The 9,269-nt window shown below is 38.4% G+C and overlaps 1 pseudogene; it reads right to left on the reverse strand.

The window, feature by feature from the left end:
* Window positions 1–2,501: 2,501 nt before the first annotated feature.
* LOC100614521 (protein SON-like) lies at window positions 2,502–9,269 on the reverse strand (annotated as a pseudogene).

The following is a 9,269-nucleotide window of genomic DNA, read 5'->3' on the forward strand; positions in this document are numbered from 1 at the left end:
AAAATCCAAAGACAAAAAATCTGTAAAAATATGGTCAACCTCATTAATAATAAGAGAAATACAAAATAAAATCATGAGCTACTACTACACACCGATAGCAATGGCTAAATTTAAGTGGAGCAATGAGAACTAGGCTGAATGTAAATTGGTTCAACCACTTTGGAAAACTTTTTGGCATCATCTACTAAAGCTGACATGCATATATACTACCCTGTGACCAAACATTCAATTTCTGTATAAGTGTGTGCTTATATATACCAAAATGTTCACAATATCCATAATATCATTGTAATAATGCAAAAACTTGATACTACTCAAATGGCCATAAACAGTACAATGGACAAATAAAAGTGATGCATTCATACAATAGAATGAATTTAATAAAAAGTTAGAACACAGCAATAAAAATAAACTAGAATAAATGCATGAATAAATCTCACAAACATCATGTTGAATGAAACAAGCAAGATACAAAAGAATATAAATAATTTGATTAAATGAATATATAGCTCAGAAACAGGAAAAACTAATCAATATTGATTAGGAATGGGTAGAGCAAAGTGAAGTGATTACCATAAAAGCTAACGCCCAGGAAGCAGGGAGTTGTGATGAGGAAGAGGCAGGCAAGGACTTCTGGAATCTTTGTAATATCCTATTTTATGATCTGGTGGTGATTATACGGGTGATTGCTTTACAATAATTTATTAAGCTAAACGCTTTTGTTATATATACTATGCTGTACATATATATTACATATGGAAAAAAGACTTAAAAAATAATAGACTGGTAGTGAGACATTGGAATAGGGCCATGACAATAAAAAGAGAAACTAAAGGAGTCAAGAGTAATTTTAGCAAACAGCAATGGTACAGCTGGGAATTATAATAGAAAAGAATCAAACATGATTTTCAGGTTTCTGACTTAAGCATCTGAGTAAATGGTGATGGTGACACCTGAGGGAGTACATGTAGTTAAAAAAAAAAAAAAGAGGCCAGGCGTGTTGGCTCACGCCTGTAATCCCAGCATTTTGGGAGGCCAAGGTGGGTGGATCACAAGGTCAGGAGATCGAGACCATCCTGGCCAACATAGTGAAACCCCATCTCTACTAAGAATACAAAAATTAGCCGGGCCTGGTGGTGCATGCCTGTAATCCCAGCTACCTGGGAGGCTGAGGCAGGAGAATTGCTTGAACCCAGGAGGCAGAGGTTGCAGTGAGACAAGATCACACTACTGCACTCCAGCCTGGGTGACAGCAAGCCTCCGTGTCGGAAAAAAAAAAAAAAAACGATTGCTTCAATTTTGAATATGTTAATCTGGAGGTACCATTAAACACATGAATGATAATGTTCAGTGAATGTTGGCTATTTTGGTCTAGGCTCTAAAGAGAGACATCTATTTAATGAAGGGAAAATCAAATGCTCTGAAAAACATCTGATCTCAAAATAATCCTACCACTGCACAGAGGTGTCAAGTGCCTCCACATTGTGTGTAATAAAACTAAATCTAATTTCACTTATGTAGATGTTCAAGGTTTTGCTTTTTAACCATTCTGTGCCCACTTTATGTGGGCTTGAAGTCAGATGTATTTTCTCCACCATTTGGACTCCCAAGGGACATTTGACCCTAAGGCAGAACTTAGCTACTTTCAAGTCTTTTCCAGAGCTTTGCAGTGAGTAAAACAAAGCTGCAGTGTCTTTGCACTTGGGCTCTACATGTACATTCTGCTTTTTTGTCCCATCTGTGTGTGTCCTTCATACTGTATTTTAGCTCATTAATAGAACATTATGGCCAGCTGTCTGAATCAAAAAGGGCAATATAAAGGGAGAGGAAAATAAGAGGGAGGTGAAGTAGGGGAGAGACAATTTTATTCTATTTGCATTTTATTCTATTGAGTGTTAAGCTTTCAAATGTTGTTAGGATCATAAAGCCGGGATGTCTCATTCTAAGATGAAGTACAAGTGAGGTTAGATCTCTACCCTATCTGGCCATGCAATGTCTATGACTTTCTTTTTTTTTTAATTTTATTATTCCAGAGAAGTTAGTATTTGGGCCTTAAGCTTTTGAAAATAAAGTTTAGAAACATAGCATATGAATACCACTGTAATACACATGAAATATCCTATCAGACCCTAAAAATTAACATAAACTTTAACTTTCTCATAGTCAACAGAATAGTGGCTGGTTGCCAATTTTATTAGATAAGTTGGTTACAGCATTTTAATTCTCATTTTATGTCTATCTAGGTGTAGCTGAAATTCAAAATGCACATCAAAGTAAAACTATATCACAACTCGATGCCATACTAAATGTACTTGGCCTCAGCAATAGTAGAATTCTAGTCAGACTTCATTTTTTACTCCCTTCTTATGACCCAAGTGGCTTTAACAGGAATGCAGGACTTAGTGCTGATCATCACACCTCATACCCTTTCTTTTTAGAACCTCTACAAAATTTTGAGGGGAGATGGTTGCTTTAGCCCTGTGGAACAGCTCTTGCTTGATCACCTCAATAACACTGGCCCAGTATCTGTCCAGCAGAACCCATTGTGAAATAGTACAAGGTGCACAGCCCTTCACTGATTACAGGCAAGTGTTACAGTAGGCTAGCCATAAGGAAGGGGAGTTACATCATAGTACAAAATACAGTATAAAAGCGTTATTTAACATTCCACACTGAAGATTACTCTAATGCCTTCAAACAATCGTTTGGATGTTAGCCACTTAAACAAATACATCACTAAGATAAACAATATAAACATACCAAAACCCTGTATGGTTAAATACAATTTCCATGGTACAAAAATCAAAGCCTGGAGATGTTTCTACAGATTGCTTTTTACACAATGTCTCAAATTGCCAAATATTTACAACATTAAAGAGGAAACACATTGTGAGGCAGAGTAAAATTATCTGAAATGATTATTGTAAAACCTCAATCTATCTATGTGAGGCACTCCTGAAGCAAGTGGCATTAGCCATGAGGTCCTTTGGTACAAGACCCATTGCTTGAAGAACCACAGTAGCTGCTGTGTCTTTAGCATGCTTCTTATTAAGGCTGGCAAAGCTGGGCTGGTAAGCACTTCCATTTATCAATTCCTATTCAAGAAAAACATACAACTGGGCTGGTAAGGGCTTCCACTTCTCAATACCCTAAAGAGAAAACGTTTGCGATGATCAGGGCCACTATCATGGACCAATAGAAATTCAGGTGGTTGCCACCTTCTCTTATTACAGATTTCCATCAAAGCAGACACAGGATGTTTGCCTGGCAGATCTTTCATTGCAGCAGAGAAGTTCCCAGACCTCTTTCGTGCTCTTTCTCCTACTGCAACAAGACCTTTTCGGTCTGTCTTAAAATCAACTAGGATGGGTTCCTTATTGCCTTCTTTGTTTTTTCCTAATCCTTCTCCTTCTCTCCAGCCCATTTTCCTCATCAAAACGGCTCCCGTTCCTCCAGTTACCGGGGCTGCTCTTAAGAACTGATCCTTTTTAATCCAGGTTGGGCCCCAGTGTTGGCCAACTGTTCTTGTGTCAAAACCTGTACTCCTGTACTTCCTGTGAACTGGCCAGGAATAGAGTTCAGCTGAGCCCAGGCATCAATCCTTTCCTGAGCTCTATTTAACATGCTCATGTCTTCAAGGTCAAATGCATTCTCACTGAGTCTTTTCTGAGCAAGTGCCCGTTCACTCATTGCTGTAGAGATGTCCACAGGCTCTGAGGGCAAATCGCTGCTGAAAACATTATCATCATCTTTGTTTTCTTCACTATTTTTCTCTACAGGAACTCATTCTGCATAAACACTATCTGCTTCTTTTTTCCGATGTTGAGATCCAGATGATACAGGGAATTCTTTTGTTAAGGTTACCTGGCTTTTTGGTGAAGCTGGTTTTGCTGCAGCAGTATTCAGATTGAAAAAAATGGGTTTGGGTTCACTGAGTTTAAAGGGATGACGATAAAAGGGAGGTTCTTCTTCCTCTTCATCCAAAACATGAGGTTTATTCTCTACTACATCATCATCTTCTTTACTCTGTGTGATCTCTTTACATTTCTCAGTTAGTTCTTCTATAGTAGGTCCTCCTGACTTTTTAGCAACTTTCTCTTCTATAGTAGGTGGAGGTGCAGGCTTTAGGTTTGGCGGGAAAGGGACACCAGCCTTAGCACACATGGCAGCTGCATTAGCTTTGGCTATTTCAAGTAATTGAGCCTTATCCAAATCTGTTAGACGTTTGGATGGTCTGCCTTGTTCAGAAGACTTGGATCTTTTACGACGGATGGGAGATCTGCTAAACCTTCTTCTCAAGGGTGTTCTTGATCACCTTAATCTGATTGGTGAGATACTGAAGCTTCGTCTTCTTACCACAGACTTTGATCTTCTCTGGCAGCTGGGGGTGTGGCTCTGGCGGCTTGGGGAAAGGCTAAAGCTCCTTCTTCTACCCACAGAACTAGACCTTCATCGACGACTTGGAGTATGACTCCGACTCTGACGACTTGGGTTTCGTGCAATGTCTATGACTTTCTTTCGTCTCTCCACTCATGTGGAACCTTTTCTTTGACATTTATATCATGTTACTACCTTGTTTAATAAGGTACTTATTTCATATTTGGTTTTCACATGGAAATTTGTGTATACAACTTTATCATATCTATCACTCTTCATAAAATCTTGTATACTTTCTTTTTTTAGGGATCCTATCTCATTTCTCTTTATATTGCCAACAGTAGCTATCAGAATTTCCGAAAGTTGTCACCCATGTTCACAAAGCTTCTCCCCAGGACAAACCCTGCCCTTGTGGGTATCCTCATGGGACCACTGGTGGGCAGTGGTGTAGAATTTTTCAAGAAAATTCAGAAAAATATGTTAGCTATATAACACAAATATCTATTGGAATCCAAGGCTAAAATTTTGCCCTATATTTTTCATGCCAAATTAAGTCCAATAAGCAGTTCAGAGGTTCTGCAATAAGATTAAACAATGAGATCCTCCAATAGCAAAATTATAACAATGTCGAGATGCCACAAATTTTTACTACAAGCCTTTTTTTCCCCTTGTTGATATCCCTAGGAAGAAATTGAAGTTCAAAGATTAAATCGTTTTGTAGGAAAAATTCCAGACACAGTAAAATCCAAATAAACTAAAGCCTTAAATCAAATTGTCTTTAAGAACTTAAAGTAACCTCTGACCCCCAATTTATTATATTCTGCTTAATCTCAACTAAGTGTAAGTTCTCAATGTCTGGATGAAGCTAAGTTTGTTTAAGCAATTGCTGTCTGTACTGTCTCACAGCTGAATGGAATCATTTCTTTCAGAACCTTGGAGATTGTGTTGGTTCAGTGCCAAGACTCTCATGAGCCACAGTTTTAACAAGTTCAAAGGATTAATAGGGGATAAAAGATTATCACAGCACAGGCCCCATAGCCACTGAATTCTAGAAAGCCAACCCCCAATTCTAGAGCAATAATACTAAGCAGGCTTACACTCTTAGAACCCTTATTTAATGTCTCTACAGACCCTGATGGAGATTCATTCACATATGAAGAAAGAAAAGTAGATAAAGAAATTCATTGTTTAGCTTCGCAGAATACCAGTCAGTTGGTGCCAGTTGATGCCAGTGGACTCAGAGCCTTTAAACTTAAACTCAGTTGTGAGGAAACTCACAGCACTCACAAGGTTAACATTGACACTAAAAGCATTTACTATTTTAAGGATGGGTGGGAACCATTAATTTTGTGCCTTTTTTTTAAGAACAGAAAGCATTTTTAGTTTAAGAATAAGTTTCACTTCAAAGATAGTAGTACACTTGTAAATTCTTACTGAAATCAAAAATTACATAGCAACAAAAAAATACTTATAGCCTGTCACAGGCTGATCACAAGCCTTTATAATAAAGTACACTATTCTTAGCTTTAATATCCTGTATAAGCAAGCATCACATATGAGGTAGCAGCATTCCTTCTCCTGCTTTCTGAGGATGCCCTACTTTGTAATTGAGTGGTTTCTTTTTTCCCCAACTTTTATTTGAATTCCAGGGGTACATGTGTAGGATGTGCAAGTTTGTTACATAAGTAAACATGCGTCATGGGAATTCGTTATACAGATGATGTCATCACCCAGGTATTAAGCCTAGTATTCATTAGTTATTTTTCCTGATGCTCTCTCTCTTCCCACCCCCCACCCTCCAACAGGCCCCAGTGTGTTCTGTTTCCCTCTATGTGTCCATGTGTTCTCATCATTCAGCTCTCACCTATAAGCAAGAACATGCAGTGTTTGGTTTGCTGTTCTTGCATTAGTTTGTTGAGAATAATGGCTTCCAACTCTATCTATGTCCCTGGAAAGGACATAATCTTGTTCCTTTTTATGGCTGCATAGTATTCCATGGTGTATATGTACCACATTTTCTTTATCCAGTCTATCATTGATGGGCATTTAGATTGATTCTATGTCTTTGCTATTGTGAATAGTGCTGCAATGAACATATGCATGCAAGTATCTTTATAATCAAATGATTTATGTTCCCTTGGGTATATACCCAGTAATGGGATTGCTGGATCAAATGGTATTTCTGCCTCTAGGTCTTGGAGGAATCACAACACTGTCTTCCACAATGATTGAACTAATATATACTCTCACCAGCAGGGTATAAGCTTTCCTTTTTCTCCACAACCTTGCCAGTATCTGTTGTTTTTTGACTTTTTGATAGTAGCCATTCTGACTGGTGTGAGATGGTATCTCATTGTAGCTTTGATTTGCATTGCTCTAATGATCAGTAGGGTTGAGCTTTTTTTCATGTGTTTGTTGGTCACATATATGTCTTCTTTTGACAAGTGTCTGTCCATGTCCTTTGCCCACTTTTTAATGAGGTTGTTTTTTATTTTTTTCCCTTGTAAATTTGTTTAAGTACCTTGTAGATGTTGGATGTTAGACCTTTGTCAGATGGATAAATTGCAAATATTTTCTCCCATTCTGTAGGTTGTCTGGTCATTCTGATGATAGCTTCTTTTGCTGAGCAGAAGCTCATTAGTTTCATTAGATCTCACTTGTCAATTTTTGCTTTTGTTGCAATTGCTTTTGGTGTCTTTGTCATGAAATCTTTGCCTGCGCCTATGTCCTGAAGGGTATTGCTTAGATTTTCTTCTAGGGTTTTTTATAGATTTGGGTTTTACATTTAAGTTCTTAATCCATCTTGAATTAATTTTTGTATATGGTGAAAGGAGGGGTCCAGTTTCAATTTTCTGCATGTGGCTAGCCAGTTCTCCCAGCATCATTTATTAAATAGCGCATCCTTTCCCCATTGCTTGTTTTGGTCAGGTTTGTCAAAGATCAGATGGTTTTAGGTGTGTGGTCTTATTTCTGGGCTCTGTACTCTGTTACATTGGTCTATGTATCTGTTTTTATACCAGTGCCTTGCTTTTTTGTCACTGTTGTCTTGTAGTATAATTTGAAGTCAGGTAGTGTGATATCTCCAGGTTTGTTCCTTTTGTTTAGGATTGTCCTGTCTATTTGGACTCTTTTTTGTTCCACACACATTAAAAAAATTTTTTTTTCTAATTCTGTGAAGAATGTCAATGGTAATTTAATGGGCATAGCATTGAATCTATAAATTGTTTTTTCATGATATCAGTTCTTCCTATCCATGAGGATGGAATGTTTTTCCATTTCTTTGTGTCATCTCTGCTATCCTTGAGTAGTGGTTTGTAGCTCTCCTTGAAGAGGTCCTTCACTTCCCTTGTTAGCTGTATTCCTAGGTATTTTATTCTTTTTGTGGCAATTGTGAGTAGGAGTTCATTTATGATTTGGCTCTCTGCTTGTCTACTGTTGGTGTATAGAAATTCTCATGATTTTTGCACTTTGATTATGTACCGTGAGACTTTGCTGAAGTTGCTTATCAGCTTAAGAAGCTTTTGAGCTGAGATGATGGGGTTATCTAGATATAGGACCACGTTATCTGCTAACAAACATAGTGTGACTTCCTCTCTTCCTGTTTGAATACCTTTATTTCTTTCTCTTGCCTGATTGCCCTGGCCAGAACTTCCAATCCTATGTTGAATAGGAGTGGTAAGAGAGGGCATCCTTGTCTTGGGCCAGTTTTCAAGGGGAATGCTTCCAGCTTTTGCTCATTCAGTATGATATTGGCTGTGGGTTTCTTATGCCCTAGGATGCAAGATTCAACATATGCAAATCAATAAATGTGATTCATCCCATAAACAGAACTAAAGACAAAAGCCACATGTTTATCTCAATAAATGCAGAAAAGGCCTTCAATAAAATTCAACATCTCTTCATGTTAAAAACTCTCAATAAACTAGACATTGAAGGAACCTATGTTAAAATAACATTTTGTGTCTTTCTTTTCCATTGAGTCTATTCAAAGCATCTTGATTTTCACTTCCTCTTTGAGTGAAGTGCTCCTGACACCTCAGCTCTGAATTCAGTGAGGGACCTCTTATGTGACACAGCATCTACTCTCTCAAGTGAGCAGACCAACCTCTGCTTGATATGGAATTGTACTGGCCTAAGAAGACTGTCTCCTAGGGAATATTTTCACCTTGTACTTACATTTAGTTCAGTTAGAAAATATAACTGACCAGGTGTGTTTCCTCACACCTGTAGCCCCAGCACTTTGGGAGGCAGAGGTGGGTGGATTGTTTGAGTCTAGGAGTTCAGGACCAGTCTGGGGAGCACAGCCCCATCTCTATACGAAAGAATTAAAAAATTAAGCCACCTACAATAACTATGTAATCATGTCAGTAATTGTTTAAATGTTTTCCACCCTTGAGCCGAGAGAATGCCACATGAATTCAAGAGTAATCCATCCAGTTTGCTGTTTGGACCTGAAAGCAGGGTGAGATTTGGGGTGACTGAGATATGGGAAGCTTTTCTAGGCTTCATTCTAGCAATTTAAAACTAGATTCTCATTGGTGTTTTGTAGCATACATGGAATCTTGGAGCCAAAAATATTATTCCAGTCACCAGTGCCTAAAAATGCTTTAGAGATTTCTATTTTTGCCCCTCCCCCCCCCAAAAAAAAAACAAAACAAAAGACTATCTGCTTCAGCTATGACTACCTAGAAAATGTGACTGTGCCTACTGTGGGCCTCTGTTGAACCATCTTGCAGCCCCCAAAGTTCTGTTGCCAGGCAGCACTTGTGTCCTTCCAAGCACTTACTGCCCATACGTAAGCCCTTGCCTTGTCTGTCCCTGCTTACAAGGGCTTCGCAGCAATCTTGAAGGCCCTCACAAGGTTCTTGTGCCTTTTGCTTATTGACATTCAT

The sequence above is a fragment of the Pan troglodytes genome, chromosome 1, assembly GCF_028858775.2.
Source record: "Pan troglodytes isolate AG18354 chromosome 1, NHGRI_mPanTro3-v2.0_pri, whole genome shotgun sequence".
Classification (NCBI taxonomy): domain Eukaryota; kingdom Metazoa; phylum Chordata; class Mammalia; order Primates; family Hominidae; genus Pan; species Pan troglodytes.